The following is an 18,611-nucleotide window of genomic DNA, read 5'->3' as shown; positions in this document are numbered from 1 at the left end:
TAGCTTGAATCGTGAATCAAAAAGAAGAACTCGGTCTCCTTCCTTAAATTCTTTTGAACTTCTGATTCTTTTATCATGCCATTTCTTCGTTCTTTCCTGATAGATTAACGAATTTTCATATGCCTCATGTCTTAATTCTTCTAATTCGTTTAGTTGACTTAACCATAGATGTCCGGCTTCATGTAAATCAAGATTACATGTCTTCAAAACCCAAAATGCTTTGTGCTCAATTTCTACTGGAAGGTGACATGCTTTTCCGTAAATGAGTTTAAAAGGTGTGGTGCCAATTGGAGTTTTGTAGGTTGTTCTAAAAGCCCAGAGTGCATCCTCCCATTTATATTGATTATAAACATTCCATATTAATTGATTTCGTTAAGAGGTTTTGACCTCTATATGAGACGTTTTTCAAAGACTGCATTCGTTTTTAAAAACAAACCATAACCTTTATTTTATCAACAAGGTTAAAAGGACACCACCTAGATTATCCAGAAATGATAATCTAAAAATATCACACTTACACACTACTAATACATATTCATTTACAATATTAATATGTTACAACAAAGTAAATCTCGAATGCAGTTTTAAACAATATTATACAAACATGCTGACACCAAATCTTGTCCATATTTTAGCATGCAACAACGGAAGCTCTTAATAATCACCTGAGAATAAACATGCTTTAAATATCAACAAAAATGTTGGTGAGTTATAGGTTTAACCTATATATTTATCAAATCGTAATAATAGACCACAAGATTTTATATTTCAATATACATCCCATATATAGAGATAAAAATTATTCATATGGTGAACACCTGGTAACCGACGCAAGATGCATATAGAATATCCCCATCATTCCGGGACACCCATCGGGCATGATAATTTCGAAGTACTAAAGCATTCCAAATTCCAGAATGGGGCTTGTTGGGCCCGATAGATCTATCTTTAGGATTCGCGTCAATTAGGGGGTCTGTTCCCTAATTCTTAGGATACCAAGCTAAAAGGGGCATATTCGGCTTCGATCATTCACCCATATAATGTATTTTTATTTACTTGTGTCTATTTCGTAAAACATTTATAAAATTGCATGTATTCTCATCCCAAAATATTAGATTTTAAAAGTGGGACTATAACTCACTTTCACAGATTTTTACTTCATCGGGAAGTAAGACTTGGCCACTGGTCGATTCACGAACCTATAACAAATATGTACATATATATCAAAGTATGTTCAAAATATATTTACAACATTTATAATACGTTTTAATGTTTTAAGTTTATTAAGTCAGCTGTCCTCGTTAGTAACCTACAACTAGTTGTCCACAGTTAGATGTACAGAAATAAATCGATATATATTATCTTGAATCAATCCACGACCCAGTGTATACACGTCTCAGGCTAGATCACAACTCAAAGTAGATATATTTTTTGGAATCAACCTCAACCCTCTATAGCTAACACAAACATTACTGCATATAGAGTGTCTATGGTTGTTCCAAATAATATATATACATGGGTCGATATGATATGTCAAAACATTTGCATACGTGTCTATGGTATCCTAAGATTACAGAATATATTAGAATACATGTATAATACAATATGAGTTAGCTAGGATATGATTAATATAGATTTGTTACCAATTTTCACGTAGCTACAACAAGAAAAATTATCCAATCTTGATTTACCCATAACTTCTTCGTTTTAAATCCGTTTTGAGTGATTCAAGTTGCTATGGTTTCATATTGAACTTAAGTTTATGAATCTAAACAGAAAAAGTATAAGTTTATAGTCGAAAAAATAGGTTACAAGTCGTTTTTGTAAAGGTAGTCATTTCAGTCGAAAGAACGACATCTAGATGACCATTTTGGAAAACATGCTTCCACTTTGAGTTTAACCATGATTTTTGGATATAGTTTCATGTTCATAAGAAAAATCATTTTCCCAAAATAACAAATTTTAAATCAAAGTTTATCATAGTTTTTAATTAACTAACCCAAAACAGCCCGCGGTGTTACTACGACGGCGTATATTCGGTTTTACGGTGTTTTTCGTGTTTTTAGGTTTTAAATCATTAAGTTAGCATATCATATAGATATAGAATATGTGTCTAGTTGATTTTAAAAGTCAAGTTAGAAGAATTAACTTTTGTTTGTGAACAAGTTTAGAATTAACTAAACTATGTTCTAGTGATTAAAAGTTTAAACCTTCGAATAAGGTAGTTTTATATATATGAATCGAATGATGTTATGAACATCATTACTACCTCAGGTTTTGTAGATAAACCTACTAGAAATTAGAAAAATAGATCTAGCTTCAAAGGATCCTTGGATGGCTTGAAAGTTCTTGAAGCAAAATCATGACACGAAAACAAGTTCAAGTAAGATTTCCACTCAAAATAAGATTGTTAAAGTTATAGAAATTGAATCAAAGTTTGAGTATGAGTATTACCTTGAATTAGAAATATATCTTACTGTAAATAAGAAAGATTTATTGAGATTGGATGATCACTTGAAATGGATTTGCAAGATTGAAAGTAAGCTAGCAAACTTGGAAGTGTTGTTGGTGTGTTCTTGAGTAGTTGTTTTGTATGTTGATCTAGGTTACCTAGATTGAGCTAGATTATGAAGGAAATGATGAAGAACACTTAGAACACTAAGAGAGTAATTGATAGGGAGTAATTTGATGCATAAAAATGGAAATCAAATTATGTTTGTGGTAGGTGTAAGGTGGCATGAATATGGAGTCAAATATAGGCTCCATTACTTTGTTGTTTTGTTAGATATTTCATGCTAGTTGCCAAATAATGGTTCCCACATATGTTAGGTGACTCACAAGGGCTGATAAGAGCTGATCATTGGAGTGTATATACTAATAGTAAATACATTTAGAAGCTGGGTATTGTACAAGTACGAATACGGGTGCATACGAGTAGAATTGTTGATGAAAATGAACGAGGATGTAATTGTAAGCATTTTTGTTAAGTAGAAGTGCTTTGATAAGTGTCTTGAAGTCTTTCAAAAGTGTATGAATACATATTAAAACACTACATGTGTATACATTTTAACTGAGTCGTTAAGTCATCGTTAGTCGTTACATGTAAGTGTTGTTTTGAAACCTTTAAGTTAACGATCTTGTTAAATGTTGTTAACCCATTGTTTATTATATCTAATGAGATGTTAAATTATTACATTATCATGATATTATGATGTATTAATATATCTTAATATGATATATATATACAATTAAATGTTGTTACAACGATAATCGTTACATATATGTCTCGTTTCGAAATCCTTAAGTTAGTAGTCTTGTTTTTACATATGTAGTTCATTTTTAATATACTTAATGATATGTTTACTTATCATAATATCATGTTAACTATATATATATATATATATATATATATATATATATATATATATATATATATATATATATATATATATATATATATATATATATATATATATATCCATATATATGTCATCATATAGTTTTTACAAGTTTTAACATTCGTGAATCACCGGTCAACTTGGGTGGTCAATTGTCTATATGAAACCTATTTCAATTAATCAAGTCTTAACAAGTTTGATTGCTTAACATGTTGTAAACACTTAATCATGTAAATATCAATTTCATTTAATATATATAAAATGGAAAAGTTCGGGTCACTACAGTACCTACCCGTTAAATAAATTTCGTCCCGAAATTTTAAGCAGTTGGAGGTGTTTACGTATCTTCTGGAAATTAGTGCGGGTATTTCTTCTTCATCTGATCTTCTTGTTCCCAGGTGAACTCAGGTCCTCTATGAGCATTCCATCGAACCTTAACAATTGGTATTTTGTTTTGCTTAAGTCTTTTAACCTCACGATCCATTATTTCGACGGGTTCTTCGATGCATTGAAGTTTTTTGTTGATTTGGATTTCGTCTAACGGAATAGTGAGATCTTCTTTAGTAAAACATTTCTTCAAATTCGAGACGTGGAAAGTGTTATGTACAGCCGCGAGTTGTTGAGGTAACTCAAGTCGGTAAGCTATTGGTCCGACACGATCAATAATCTTGAATGGTCCAATATACCTTGGATTTAATTTCCCTCGTTTACCAAATCGAACAACGCCTTTCCAAGGTGCAACTTTAAGCATGACCATCTCTCCAATTTCAAATTCTATATCTTTTCTTTTAATGTCAGGGTAGCTTATTTGTCAACTTTGGGCGGTTTTCAACCGTTGTTGAATTTGAATGATCTTCTCGGTAGTTTCTTGTATTATTTCTGGACCCGTAATCTGTCTATCCCCCACTTCACTCCAACAAATCGGAGACCTGCACTTTCTACCATAAAGTGCTTCAAACAGCGCCATCTCAATGCTTGAATGGTAGCTGTTGTTGTAGGAAAATTCTGCTAACGATAGGTGTCGATCCCAACTGTTTCCGAAATCAATAACACATGCTCGTAGCATTTCTTCAAGCGTTTGTATCGTCCTTTCGCTCTGCTCATCAGTTTGTGGATGATAGGCAGTACTCATGTCTAGACGAGTTCCTAATGCTTGCTGTAATGTCTGCCAGAATCTTGAAATAAATCTGCCATCCCTATCAGAGATAATAGAGATTGGTATTCCATGTCTGGAGACGACTTCCTTTAAATACAGTCATGCTAACTTCTCCATCTTGTCATCTTCACTTATTGGCAGGAAGTGTACTGATTTGGTGAGACGATCAACTATTACCCAAATAGTGTCAAAACCACTTGCAGTCCTTGGCAATTTAGTGATGAAATCCATGGTAATTTTTTCCCATTTCCATTTCGGGATTTCGGGTTGTTGAAGTAGACCTCATGATTTCTGATGCTCCGCTTTGACCTTAGAACACGTCAAACATTCTCCTATATATTTAGCAACATCGGCTTTCATACCCGGCCACCAAAAATGTTTCTTGAGATCCTTGTACATCTTCCCCGTTCCAGGATGTATTGAGTATCTGGTTTTATGAGCTTCTCTAAGTACCATTTCTCTCATATCTCTAAATTTTGGTACCCAAATTCTTTCAGCCCTATACCGGGTTCCGTCTTCCTGAATATTAAGATGCTTCTCCGATCCTTTGGGTATTTCATCCTTTAAATTTCCCTCTTTTAAAACTCCTTATTGCGCCTCCTTTATTTGAGTAGTAAGGTTATTGTGAATCATTATATTCATAGCTTTTACTCGAATCGGTTTTCTGTCCTTTCTGCTCAAGGCGTTGGCTACCACATTTGCCTTTCCCGGGTGGTAACGAATCTCAAAGTCATAATCATTCAACAATTCAATCCATCTGCGCTGCCTCATGTTCAGTTGTTTCTGATTAAATATGTGTTGAAGACTTTTGTTGTCGGTATATATAATACTTTTGACCCCATATAAGTAGTGCCTCCAAGTCTTTAATGCAAAAACAACCACGCCTAATTCCAAATCATGTGTCGTATAATTCTGCTCGTGAATCTTCAATTGTCTAGATGCATAAGCAATTACTTTCGTTCGTTGCATTAATACACACCTGAGACCTTGCTTTGAGGCGTCACAATATATCACATAATCATCATTCCCTTCAGGTAATGACAATATAGGTGCCTTAGTTAACTTTTTCTTCAACAATTGAAACGCTTTCTCTTGTTCATCATTCCATTCAAATTTCTTCCCTTTATGCGTTAATGCAGTCAAGGGTTTTGCTATTTTGGAAAAATCATGGATGAATCTTCTGTAGTAACTAGCTAGTCCTAAAAATTGGCGTATATGTTTCGGAGTTTTCGGGGTTTCCCACTTTTCAACGGTCTCAATCTTTGCTGGATCCACCTGAATACCTTCTTTGTTCACTATGTGACCAAGGAATTTAACTTCTTCTAATCAAAATGCACACTTTGAAAACTTATCGTACAGTTTTTCTTTCCTCAACAACTCTAGCACTTTTCTCAAATGTTCTTCGTGCTCTTAGTCATTCTTTGAGTAAATAAGTATGTCATCGATGAAAATGATGACAAACTTGTCAAGGTATGGTTCACACACTCGGTTCATGAGGTCCATGAACATAGCTGGTGCGTTAGTCAACCCAAACGGCATAACCATAAACTTGTAATGACCGTAACGCATCCTAAAAGTAGTCTTTGGAATATCATCTCCTTCACCCGCATTTGATGATACCCAGAACGTAAATCAATCTTTGAATAAACCGACGAGCCTTGTAGTTGATCAAATAAGTCGTTGATTCTCGGTAGTGGGTAGCAGTTCTTGATGGTAAGTTTGTTCAACTCTCGGTAGTCGATACACAACCTAAATGTGCCATCCTTCTTTTTGACAAACAAAACAGGAGCTCCCCACGGTGATGTGCTTGGTCGAATGAAACCACGCTCTAAAAGTTTCTGTAACTGACTTTGTAATTCTTTCATTTCGCTGGGTGCGAGTCTGTATGGAGCACGAGCTATTGGTGCAGCTCCTGGTACAAGGTCTATTTGAAATTTAACGGATCGATGTGAGGGTAATCCCGGTAATTCTTTCGGGAATACATCGGGAAATTCTTTTGCGACGGGAACATCACTGATATTCTTTTCTTCAGGTTTAACTTCCTTGATGTGTGCTAGAATGACGTAACAACCTTTTCTTATTAGTTTTTGCGCCTTCAAACTATTAATAAGATTTAATTTCGCATTGTTCTTTTCTCCGTACACCATTAAAGGTTTTCCTTTTTCACGCATAATGCGAATTGCATTTTTGTAACAAACGACCTCTGCTCTTACCTTTTTCAACCAATCCATGCCAATTATTACATCAAAACTCCCTAACTCGACTGGTATTAAATCAATTTTAAACGTTTCATCCCCCAGTTTAATTTCTCTCTCCCGACATATATTATCTGCTGAAATTAATTACCGTTTGCTAATTCAAGTAAAAATTTACTATCCAAAGGCGTCAATGGGCAACTTAATTTAGCACAAAAATCTCTACTCATATAGCTTCTATCCGCACCCAAATCAAATAAAACATAAGCAGATTTATTATCAATAAGAAACATACCCGTAACAAGCTTCGGGTCTTCCTGCGCTTCTGCCGTATTAATATTGAAAACTCTTCCGCGACCCTGCCCATTAGTATTCCCCTGATTCGGGCAATTACTTCTAATGTGGCCCAGTTTTCCACATCCATAACAAACAAAGGCGGCATTACTTGTTTCGACACTATTTGTTCCTTTAGTTCTGTTAAACTTTGGTCCGTAGACCTCACACTTTTTCCACCATGGCCAGTTCTTTTACACTTGGTTCAAAATGTCGTGCAGAACTCATTCTGGTGGTACTCTTCACACCTTTGGCATTTTTGGTTTTTGTTGCCATTGTTGTTGTTGAGATTGTTGTTGGGATTTTTATTGTTGTTGAAACGATTGTTGTAGTTGTTGTTGTTGTTGGGACGTTTGTTGTAGTTATTGTTAGGATTGGAGTTATTGTTGCGATTGTTGTTGCGGTTGTTATGATTGTTATTGTGATTATGGTTGTGATTGTTGTTGTTGTATTAGTGACCATTGTCACTGGTTTCTTCCCACTTTCTCTTGAGTTGTTTCGTGTTGGCTTCTTCGACCGCCTGCTCTTTAATTCTTCCCTCAATCTGATTTATGAGTTTATGAGCCATTCGACTTGCCTTTTGTATGGAAGCAGGCTCGTGTGAACTCACATCTTCTTGAATCCTTACTGGTAACCCTTTTATAAACGCATCGATCTTCTCTTCTTCATCTTCGAACGCTCCCGGACACAATAGGCGCAACTCTGTGAATCATTGTTCATATGTGGTAATGTCGAACCCTTGCGTTCGTAACTCCCTAAGTTCTACCTTGAGCTTATTGACTTCGTTTCTAGGACGGTACTGCTCGTTCATCAATTGCTTGAATACCGAGCACGGTAGTGCGTAAGCAGTATTTTGTCCTACCTGTTTAAGATAGGTGTTCCACCACGTTAACGCAGTACCTGTGAAGGTATGCGTAGCGTACTTAACTTTGTCCTCTTCAGTACACTTACTTATGGCAAACACCGATTCGACTTTCTCGGTCCACCGTTTCAATCCAATTGGTCCTACGGTTCTATCAAATTCCAAAGGTTTGCAGGAAGTGAATTCTTTGTAGGAGCATCCTACACAATTTCTTGTGGAATTAGTTCCACTGCTAGATCCAGAGTTATTGTTATTTTGCATTACAGCCTGTACTGCGGCTATGTTCGCAACAAGGAAAACACGGAAATCTTCCTCACTCATGTTCAAGTTCTGACGAGTCGTCGGTGCCATTTCCTTCAAAATAGCCAAAAGAATTGAGTTAATCATATAGAATTTAAGAGTAGTCAATAGTATTTCGTAGCATTATATGAACTTATTTATAAAAGCTTTTTCTTCATATTAGCATTTTATAATTTTAATTCGGGTAGTACCTACCCGTTAAGTTCATACTTACTAGCTACAATACAACTCAACTACTACGCTTCTATATGAAAAACTTATTACAATAATATTTCGCGTTCAAACTTTATACAATATTTTACAAACTTACAATACCGCTATTATACATATAGGATGAAATATAGCACATAATAACTTTACTACACGGCAGCTATAAAGGCAATTCTAGTTAATACGCAAGTTGTTCAGTAAAAGAAATAAAGACACGTAATTCATAAGTCCAGAAACAAGTCATGCATTCTGGTTTTACTAAGACGACTTCTCATCCTTGGTCTTGTGGAAAGTAACCGTTATGACCATTGGCTATGCAGCATGTTGTAATGTCGTCAAAAGGACGAGAGTTTCGTAATGTCCAACAACCCCGTAATAATCTAAAAACCTTGTTTCTCATCCCAACTACTGAATCCGTCACTTGTGGGAAGGTTTTATTTAAAAGTTGTAATCCGATGTTCTTTTTCTCACTTTGGTAAGAAGCGAACATCACTAACCCGTAAGTATAACATGCTTCTTTATGTTGCATGTTAGAAGCTCTTTCTAACTCATGAAATCCTATGTTGGGATATGTTGAGTCAAAATAGGTTCTTAACCCGTAGTGTAAAATTGCATTTGGGTTCCCCGCATTTAACGCTTTAAAGAAAACACGGCGTAACTTACGATCTCCCCAATGTGATATACCCCACCTATCAAAGGAAAGCCTTTTATAAACTAAGGCATTTCTGGAAAGTCTTTCAAATGTTTGACAAGTTAATTTCACCATAACTAATTGTGCTGATGAATTCTGACCGACTCTAGACAAGATTTCCTCAATCATATCCTCTGATAGGTCTTCTAAAATATTCAGTTGTCTACCCTTAACGTCCATTTTATTTTTTTACTGTAAAATAGACAAGGATTAGATTCGTAAAAGATAATTAACAAACAATACAAGCAATTTTTACATAGAACATAAAAGTACAAGCACACTACAATACATATAATACACAACATGATTACAACCCTCTAATCTGAATCACTGGTTTCTTCTTCTTCGGACTTGGTTCGTTTTCCTAATTTTCTAGGGATATATGGTGTTCCTCTAATACGAGCCGTCGTTTTCCACAATGATTTAGAAAAACCTGGTGGTTTAGAGGTTCCCGGGTTATTGTTACAATTTAGGAAATACGGATGTTGCCGATACATATAAAGTTCATCGGGGTTGGAATCAGGTTTCTCTATTTTTATACATTTTCCCTTATTATTTTCTTTTGCTTTATTAAATTGGGTCGAGGTAATTTCTATAACATCATCGGAATCCTCATCGGGATCCGATTCATCGAAAAATTGGTAATCTTCCCAATATTTTACTTCCTCGGCGGAAACACCATTGACCACTATTGACTTTGGTCCGTTGGTTGAGGATTTTCTTTTATTTAATCGATTTACTGTAGGTATCAATATTTCTTCCTCCGGAACCTCTTCTTCTTCCGGTTCCTCTTCTTCCGGTTCCTCCTCTTCTTGTTCCTCCTCTTCCGGTTCCTCATCTTCCGGTTCCTCTTCGGGAATTTGTGAATCTTCCCAAAATATATTCGACTCTTCATTATTATTAGGTGAGTCGATGGAATTTGTACTAGTGGTAGACATCTATCACACAATATCAAACACATTAAGAGGTTAATATATCACATAATATTTACATGTTAATAATATATAGTTTCCAACAAAAGTGTTAAGCAATCGTTTTTAAAGAAAACACGGTCGAAGTCCAGACTCACAAATGTATTCTAACAAACTCGATAAGACACACTAATGCAAATTTCTGGTTCTCTAAGACCAACGCTCAGATACCAACTGAAATGTTCCATTCATATTGATTATAAACGTTCTATATTAATTGATTTCGTTGCGAGGTTTTGACCTCTATATGAGACGTTTTTCAAAGACTGCATTCGTTTTTAAAAACAAACCATAACCTTTATTTTATCAACAAGGTTAAAAGGACACCACCTATGTTATCCAGAAATGATAATCTAAAAATATCACACTTACACACTACTAATACATATTGGTTTACAATATTAATATGTTACAACAAAGTAAATCTCGAATGCAGTTTTAAACAATATTATACAAACATGCTGACACCAAATCTTGTCCATATTTTAGCATGCAACAGCGGAAGCTCTTAATAATCACCTGAGAATAAACATGCTTTAAACGTCAATAAAAATGTTGGTGAGTTATAGGTTTAACCTATATATTTATCAAATCGTAATAATAGACCACAAGATTTCATATTTCAATATACATCCCATACATAGAGATAAAAATCATTCATATTCTGAACACCTGGTAACCGACATTAACAAGATGCATATAGAATATCCCCATCATTCCGGGACACCCATCGGACATGATAATTTCGAAGTACTAAAGCATTTCAAATTCCAGAATGGGGCTTGTTGGGCCCGATAGATCTATCTTTAGGATTCGCGTCAATTAGGGGGTCTGTTCCCTAATTCTTAGGCTACCAAGCTAAAAGGGGCATATTCGGCTTCGATCATTCACCCATATAATGTAGTTTCATTTACTTGTGTCTATTTCGTAAAACATTTATAAAATTGCATGTATTCTCATCCCAAAATATTAGATTTTAAAAGTGGGACTATAACTCACTTTCACAGATTTTTACTTCGTCGGGAAGTAAGACTTGGCAACTGGTCGATTCACGAACCTATAACAAATATGTACATATATATCAAAGTATGTTCAAAATATATTTACTACATTTATAATACGTTTTAATGTTTTAAGTTTATTAAGTCAGCTATCCTCGTTAGTAACCTACAACTAGTTGTCCACAGTTAGATGTACAGAAATAAATCGATATATATATTATCTTGAATCAATCCATGACCCTGTGTATACACGTCTCAGGCTAGATCACAACTCAAAGTAGATATATTTTTTGAAATCAACCTCAACCCTGTATAGCTAACTCAAACATTACTGCATATAGAGTGTCTATGGTTGTTCCAAATAATATATATACATGGGTCGATATGATATGTCAAAACATTTGCATACGTGTCTATGGTATCCCAAGATTACATAATATATTAGAATACATGTATAATACAATATGAGTTAGCTAGGATATGATTAATATAGATTTGTTACCAATTTTCACGTAGCTACAACAAGAAAAATTATCCAATCTTGATTTACCCATAACTTCTTCGTTTTAAATCCGTTTTGAGTGATTCAAGTTGCTATGGTTTCATATTGAACTTAAGTTTATGAATCTAAACAGAAAAATTATAAGTTTATAGTCGGAAAAATAGGTTACAAGTCGTTTTTGTAAAGGTAGTCATTTCAGTCGAAAGAACGACGTCTAGATGACCATTTTGGAAAACATACTTCCACTTTGAGTTTAACCATGATTTTTGGATATAGTTTCAGGTTCATAAAAAAATCATTTTCCCAGAAGAACAACTTTTAAATCAAAGTTTATCATAGTTTTTAATTAACTAAACCAAAACAGCCCGCTGTGTTACTACGACGGCGTATATCCGGTTTTACGGTGTTTTTCGTGTTTTTAGGTTTTAAATCATTAATTTAGCATATCATATAGATATAGAACATGTGTCTAGTTGATTTTAAAAGTCAAGTTAGAAGGATTAACTTTTGTTTGCGAACAAGTTTAGAATTAAATAAACTATGTTCTAGTGATTACAAGTTTAAACCTTCGAATAAGGTAGTTTTATATATATGAATCGAATGATGTTATGAACATCATTACTACCTCAGGTTTTGTGGATAAACCTACTGGAAATGAGAAAAATAGATCTAGCTTCAAAGGATCCTTGGATGGCTTGAAAGTTCTTGAAGCAAAATCATGACACGAAAACAAGTTCAAGTAAGATTTCCACTCGAAATAAGATTGTTAAAGTTATAGAAATTGAATCAAAGTTTAAGTATGAGTATTACCTTGACCGTAACGCGTTAGTCAACCCAAACTACATAACCATAAACTCGTAATGACCGTAACGCGTCCTAAAAACAGTCTTTGGAATATCATCCTCCTTCACCCGCATTTGATGATACCCAGAACGTAAATCAATCTTCGAATAAACCGACGAGCCTTGTAGTTGATTAAATAAGTCGTCGATTCTCGGTAGTGCGTAGCGGTTCTTGATGGTAAGTTTGTTCAACTCTCGGTAGTCGATACACAACCTAAATGTGCTCTTTGTAACATCTTACTAGCGTAATAAATAGGTTGAAATTGTTTTTCAATCTTTTGTCCTAAAACGGCTCCCATTGCAAAATCACTTGCATCGCACATTAGTTCAAATGGTAAATTCCAATTTGGAGTTATCATGATCGGCGCATTAGTGAGTTTTTCTTTAAGAATATTAAAAGATTTGATGCATTCATCTGAAAAGATGAATGGAGCATCCTTTTCTAGAAGTTTATTCATAGGATTGGCAATTTTAGAAAAATCTTTTATGAAACGTCGGTAAAAACCAGCATGCCCTAGAAAACTCCTAACTCCTCTAACATTGGTGGGATATGGAAGTTTAGCAATTACATCTACTTTAGCTCTATCCACTTCAATTCCTTCCTTTGAAATTTTATGACCAAGAACGATGCCTTTTTTAACCTTGAAATGGCATTTCTCCCATTTAAGTACTAGATTTGATTGTTCGCATCTATTAAGCATTCGTTCAAGATTAATTAGACATGTTTTAAAAGTATCACCGAAGACTGAAAAGTCATCCATGAAAACTTCCATACATTCTTCTATCATATAGTGAAAAATCCCCATCATGCACCTTTGAAAGGTTGCAGGGGCGTTGCAAAGTCCAAATGGCATGCGTTTGTAAGTAAAAGTATCATAATGGCACGTGAAGGTGGTTTTCTCTTGGTCCTCGGGTGCGATTGGAATTTGAAAGTATCCGGAGAAACCGTCAAGAAAACAATAATAACTGTTTCCGGCTAACCTTTCCAACATTTGATCAATGAAAGGTAAGGGAAGGTGATCTTTTCTAGTGGCGTCATTTAATTTTCTATAATCAATACAAACTCGCCATCTTGTTACAGTCCTAGTAGGGATAAGCTCATCTTTTTCATTTGTGATGACAGTCATGCCACCCTTCTTAGGTACACATTGAACTGGGCTTACCCATGGACTATCAGAGATTGGATAAATTAAACCTGCATCTAGCAGTTTAATAATTTCTTTTTTAACAACATCTTGCATATTAAGATTTAGTCTTCGTTGGCGTTGCACATAGGTTTTATGATTTTCTTCCATAAGAATTTTATGTGTGCAATACGAAGGACTTATGCCTTTAATGTCATGAATCTTCCATGCAATAGCTGATTTATGAGCTTTTAGCACAGAAATGAGTTGAGATTTTTCATTTTCCGTAAGAGAAGATGATATTATTACAGGTAATTCAGATTCACCATGTAAATAAGTGTATTCCAAATGGTTTGGAAGTGGCTTTAACTCTAATATCGGTGGTTCTTCTATCGATGATTTGTATCGATATCTATCATCCTCTTTTAGCATTTAATGTTCTTCTGTTGTTGGTTCATAATCATTAGCCATGAGTGTAGCTAACATTTCAGCTTCATCAATTGGTTCAGTCCCTTCTCCTAAAGAACATTCTCATGTTCCTTGTAATTCTGGAAATTCTTCTAACAATTCTGCATGTAAATCTATAGCTTGAATATAATAACATGTATCATCTGCAGATTGCGGTTGTTGCATGGTTCTATCAACAGAAAAGGTAACACTCTCGTCCTCTATACTTAGGGTCAGTTTCTTACCAAACACGTCTATTATTGCTTTAGCCGTGTTTAAGAATGGTCTTCCTAATATGAGAGGAACTCGAGAATCTTCTTCCATGTCCAGAATAACAAAGTCTACTGGAAATACTAAAGTACCAACTTTAACTAGCATGTTCTCCATTATCCCTCTAGGATATTTTACTGATCGATCGGCTAGTTGTATGCTTATTCTTGTTGGTTTCAATTCTCTAAGGTCTAGTTTAGAGTATAGTGAATATGGCATTAAATTTATACTAGCACCTAAGTCTGCCAATGCTTCTATTGAATTAAGACTACACAGAAAACATGAAATTGTGAAACTTCCAGTATCTGATAATTTTTCTGGTAGTTTATTCAACAGCACTGCAGAACAATTAACATTCATAGTAACAGTCGAGAGTTCTTCCATTTTCTTTCTATTTGTGATTAGATCTTTTAAGAATTTAGCATATCTTGGCATTCCTGAAATCATGTCAATAAAAGGAAGATTGACATTTATTTGTTTAAACATATCCAAGAATTTGAATTGCTCGGCTTCAAGTCTTTCTTTTCTCATTTTACTCGGGTAAGGAAGCGGTGGTTGGTATGGTTTAACATAAGGTTTAGCCTTAACTGTGTTATCTTCATTAACCTTTTCAACTACCGGTTATGTTTCCTTATCTTGCTCAGATTGTGGTGCTTGTGGAGTAGGAATAGAGTCATCAGAAATTACAGGTATTTCAGGTGGTTTAAGTGTAATACCACTTCTCGTGGTAATGGCTTTAGCTGTTTCATTCCGGGGGTTAGCATTTGTATCGCTAGGTAGACTCCTCGGTTTTCTTTCACCTATTAACCTTGCTAGGTTACTTACTTCTTGTTCCAGATTTTGAATAGAAGCTTGTTGATTTCTAAATGCTTGAACATTTTGTTCATTGGTTTGTTTCTGAGATGTGAAAAACTGCGTTTGAGATTCAACTAGCTTCGACATCATATCTTCTAAATTTGAATTTTTATCATCGGTTTGTGGTGATTTATTTGAAAAAATAGGTCTTTGCTGGTTGTAAGTATTATTAGATACTTGTTGATTGTTAGGACCTTGTTGGTTGTTGTATGGAACATTTCGGTTATAATTCTGATTTTGATTGTAGTTTGGTCTTGGCGGTTGATAATTATTTTGATAATTATTTCCAGGCATTTGGTTCATGTATGAAACATTCTCTCTTTGTTCCATTGTTTGTTCAATACTGAGACAATCTTTTGTCAAATGTGGTCATCCACACTGCTCACAACTAATTCGTATTGCGTGAATGTCTTTAGTCATCTTTTCCATTCGTCTCTCGAAAGCATCTAACTTTGCGGAAATGGAGTCAAAGTCATGGCTAGAATCGGCTCTAGCCGCTTTAGATGATCTAACGATGTCTTTTTCTTGATGCCACTCATGTGAGTGAGAGGCTGTGTTATCAATAATTTGGTAAGCTTCAGTTTTGGTTTTCTTCATAATGGAACCACCAGCTGCTATGTCGATGTCTTTGCGTGTAGTAATGTCACATCCTTGGTAGAATATTTGTACTATTTGATAAGTGTCTAAACCATGTTGAGGGCATCCACTCAACAACTTTCCAAATCTTGTCCATGCTTCATATAGAGTTTCATTTAGCTTTTGCGTGAACGTAACAATTTCTCCTTGAAGTCTCACGGCTTTAGATGCCGGAAAGAATCTTTTAAGAAATTTTTCAACTAAAACATCCCATGTATCAATTGCTCCTTAAGGTAACGATTCTAACCAATCTTTGGCTTATCCCTTTAAAGTCCAGGGAAATAACATGAGATAGATCTGTTCATCCTCAATTTCTCTGATTTTGAATAGAGTACAGATCCTATTAAAGGTACGAAGATGTTCGTTTGGATCTTCCTTCGGCGCACCACTAAATTGGCATTGATTAGTTACCATGTGTAGGATTTGTCCTTTGATTTCATAATTTGGCGCATTAATATCTGGTTGAGTAATTGCATGACCTTGGCCAGTGCGTGTAGCTCTCATTCGATCTTCCATACTTAGAGGTTTCGGATTTTCCATGATTGAGTTTGTTGAATCTGAATCACTATATGATTTTGATTTAATGGTTTCTTCCTCGACAATCTCTGGTTGTATGATTTGTGGTTCTGGGGGAATGATTAGTGGTTCAGGATCTCTGAATTGTTCTTGAATATCCTTCGGGTTCTCAATTGTGAGGTCGGGTTCAAAAAATGGATTATCGAAAATTTGAATTGGAGTACTTGGTCGACTTGATGACGATTCTAAAGAAAAATCAACGGCGACAATATTGGCTAGATGTCTTGATCGAGTTACAGGTGATGAACGTATGAAAGGTGGTGAACGTTTTGCTCGGTGCATTCACTGAATATCCTATTAGTTATAAAAATAAAAAAAATTATATAAGTTATCAAATTAATAGACTTTTCTGATTTTGCCCACATTTCGAATAGTCAATAGATGCAGCAGGTTGCCAGGACCCTTTAAATCGGAAGCCCACAACTCGCCACTAACAAATCCAACTATTACTACGAACCAGAAAATTTTGGATGTCTATCAATTTAACCGCTTAAAATAATTTTTCGTCGAAATTTTGAAGATAAAATCTATGTCCTAAAAACTAGAGCGTCGAGAAATAAGAGGAAGAAAAAGAGTGCGTCGAAAAACGTCGAAAAATAAAAGGTCGGAAAAATAATAAAAAGAAAGTAAAGCGTCGAAACTTAAAAGTCTAAAAACTAAATATTAAAAGTTACGTCTAAAGGAATTAAAGCTTAAAGGAATTCTATATCCAAAATGGCAATAACTTAATAGGTACTAAAATCTATTAAATATTAAAGCGATAAGTGACGTCGTAAAATTCTAAAGCGTCTAAATCTTAATCTAAAGAAAAAGCACTTAAGAGATTTTACGGTAAAGCCTAAGAATCTAGAAATATAAAATTACTACGGCAAGATACTAAGTTTAAAACTAATTACGAACGATAAAAATAAAAAATACAAATTAAAAGATCAAAATATACAATTTATAAAAAGAGACAAAAAAATTGATAAAATTACTTATTTTTATAAAAATATTATTTTTATATTATTATTTTATAAAAGTATTAATTTATATATTAATAAAACTAATTAACACTTAAATTAAACAAAACTTAAACTAATTAATATTTAAATAAAACCCTAATCTAATTAATTAATTAATAATAATATAAACCGTAACCCTAATCCTACTGTACGAGGTTCTGACCCTGTCAGCTTACCTCATGCGAACTCATGAGTTTTCTACACTGCAGCCATGCGATCGCATGGCTTGCAGATTCAGATAAGATGCAGGCTCAGATTTTGCAGGTTCACCTCGTGTAATTTTTTTTTTTTTTTTTTTACTTTTTACTTTATAATATTTACCAAATTAATGTAAGTAATATTTATAATCTTATATTTTTAAGAACTAAAAAAATACTTTTATACTTTATATAAAAAAAATATATTTTCTTTTTATTTAAACACTTAAATATATATATATATATATATATATATATATATATATATATATATATATATATATATATATATACTTTTTTTTTATATATTTTTGTATTTTTATGTTTAAAACTTCTTATATTTTTACAAAAATAGATTAAAAACTAAATATATTTTTATATAGCGTTTCGCTTTCGGCGTTGTTGAGTTCCCCGGCAGCGGCGCCAAAAATACTTGATGTGTGCGACGTGTAGTACGAAATAGATATTATTTTTCTACGAAATACTATTAAATACGATACAATTTTACACAAGTTATTTATTTATTTATTGAATTGATATACCTAAACCTTGCTACAACACTTATAGGCAGTGTACCTAATCGTAGAGTAGTGTAGTTCTTAGTAAGTCCGGTTCGTTCCACAGGGAGCTAGCTGAGTTTAACGCTATATTTGTATCAATCTATATATAAGTATTATTATTATTATTATAAAAAGGGGGTTTTACCGTTTAATGACCGGTTTGTCGATTTTATATCTTAAATCATAATTAAAAATTAATGTAAAATATTAAAATAAATATAACTTAATTTAAAGAGTAAAGTAAATGACGATAAATAAAATTGCGATAAATAAAAGTGCGATAAATAAAAGTATGATAATTAAAAGTGCAATAAAATAAAAGAACGATAAATAAAATGACGATAAATAAAAGTGCGATGAGATATAAATTAAAGGAATTATGTTTATTTAAACTTCCATAATCATGATGTTCGACGTGTTGATTTTAATTTATTACCATGGGTTAATTGTCCTTTGTCCTGGATTATTCGATATGTCCATC

At 33.9% G+C, this 18,611-nt stretch overlaps 1 non-coding gene across 1 annotated transcript; it reads left to right on the top strand.

Annotated features, from left to right (window-relative positions):
- The first annotated feature begins 15,842 nt into the window (after positions 1–15,842).
- LOC139887106 (small nucleolar RNA R71) lies at positions 15,843–15,949 on the top strand. Its single transcript, XR_011772951.1, has one exon. It is a non-coding gene; the product is annotated as a small nucleolar RNA R71 (small nucleolar RNA).
- The last annotated feature ends 2,662 nt before the right edge of the window (positions 15,950–18,611 follow it).

The sequence above is a fragment of the Rutidosis leptorrhynchoides genome, chromosome 1, assembly GCF_046630445.1.
Source record: "Rutidosis leptorrhynchoides isolate AG116_Rl617_1_P2 chromosome 1, CSIRO_AGI_Rlap_v1, whole genome shotgun sequence".
Lineage (NCBI taxonomy): Eukaryota > Viridiplantae > Streptophyta > Magnoliopsida > Asterales > Asteraceae > Rutidosis > Rutidosis leptorrhynchoides.
This window is presented reverse-complemented; position numbering and strand designations above follow the sequence as displayed.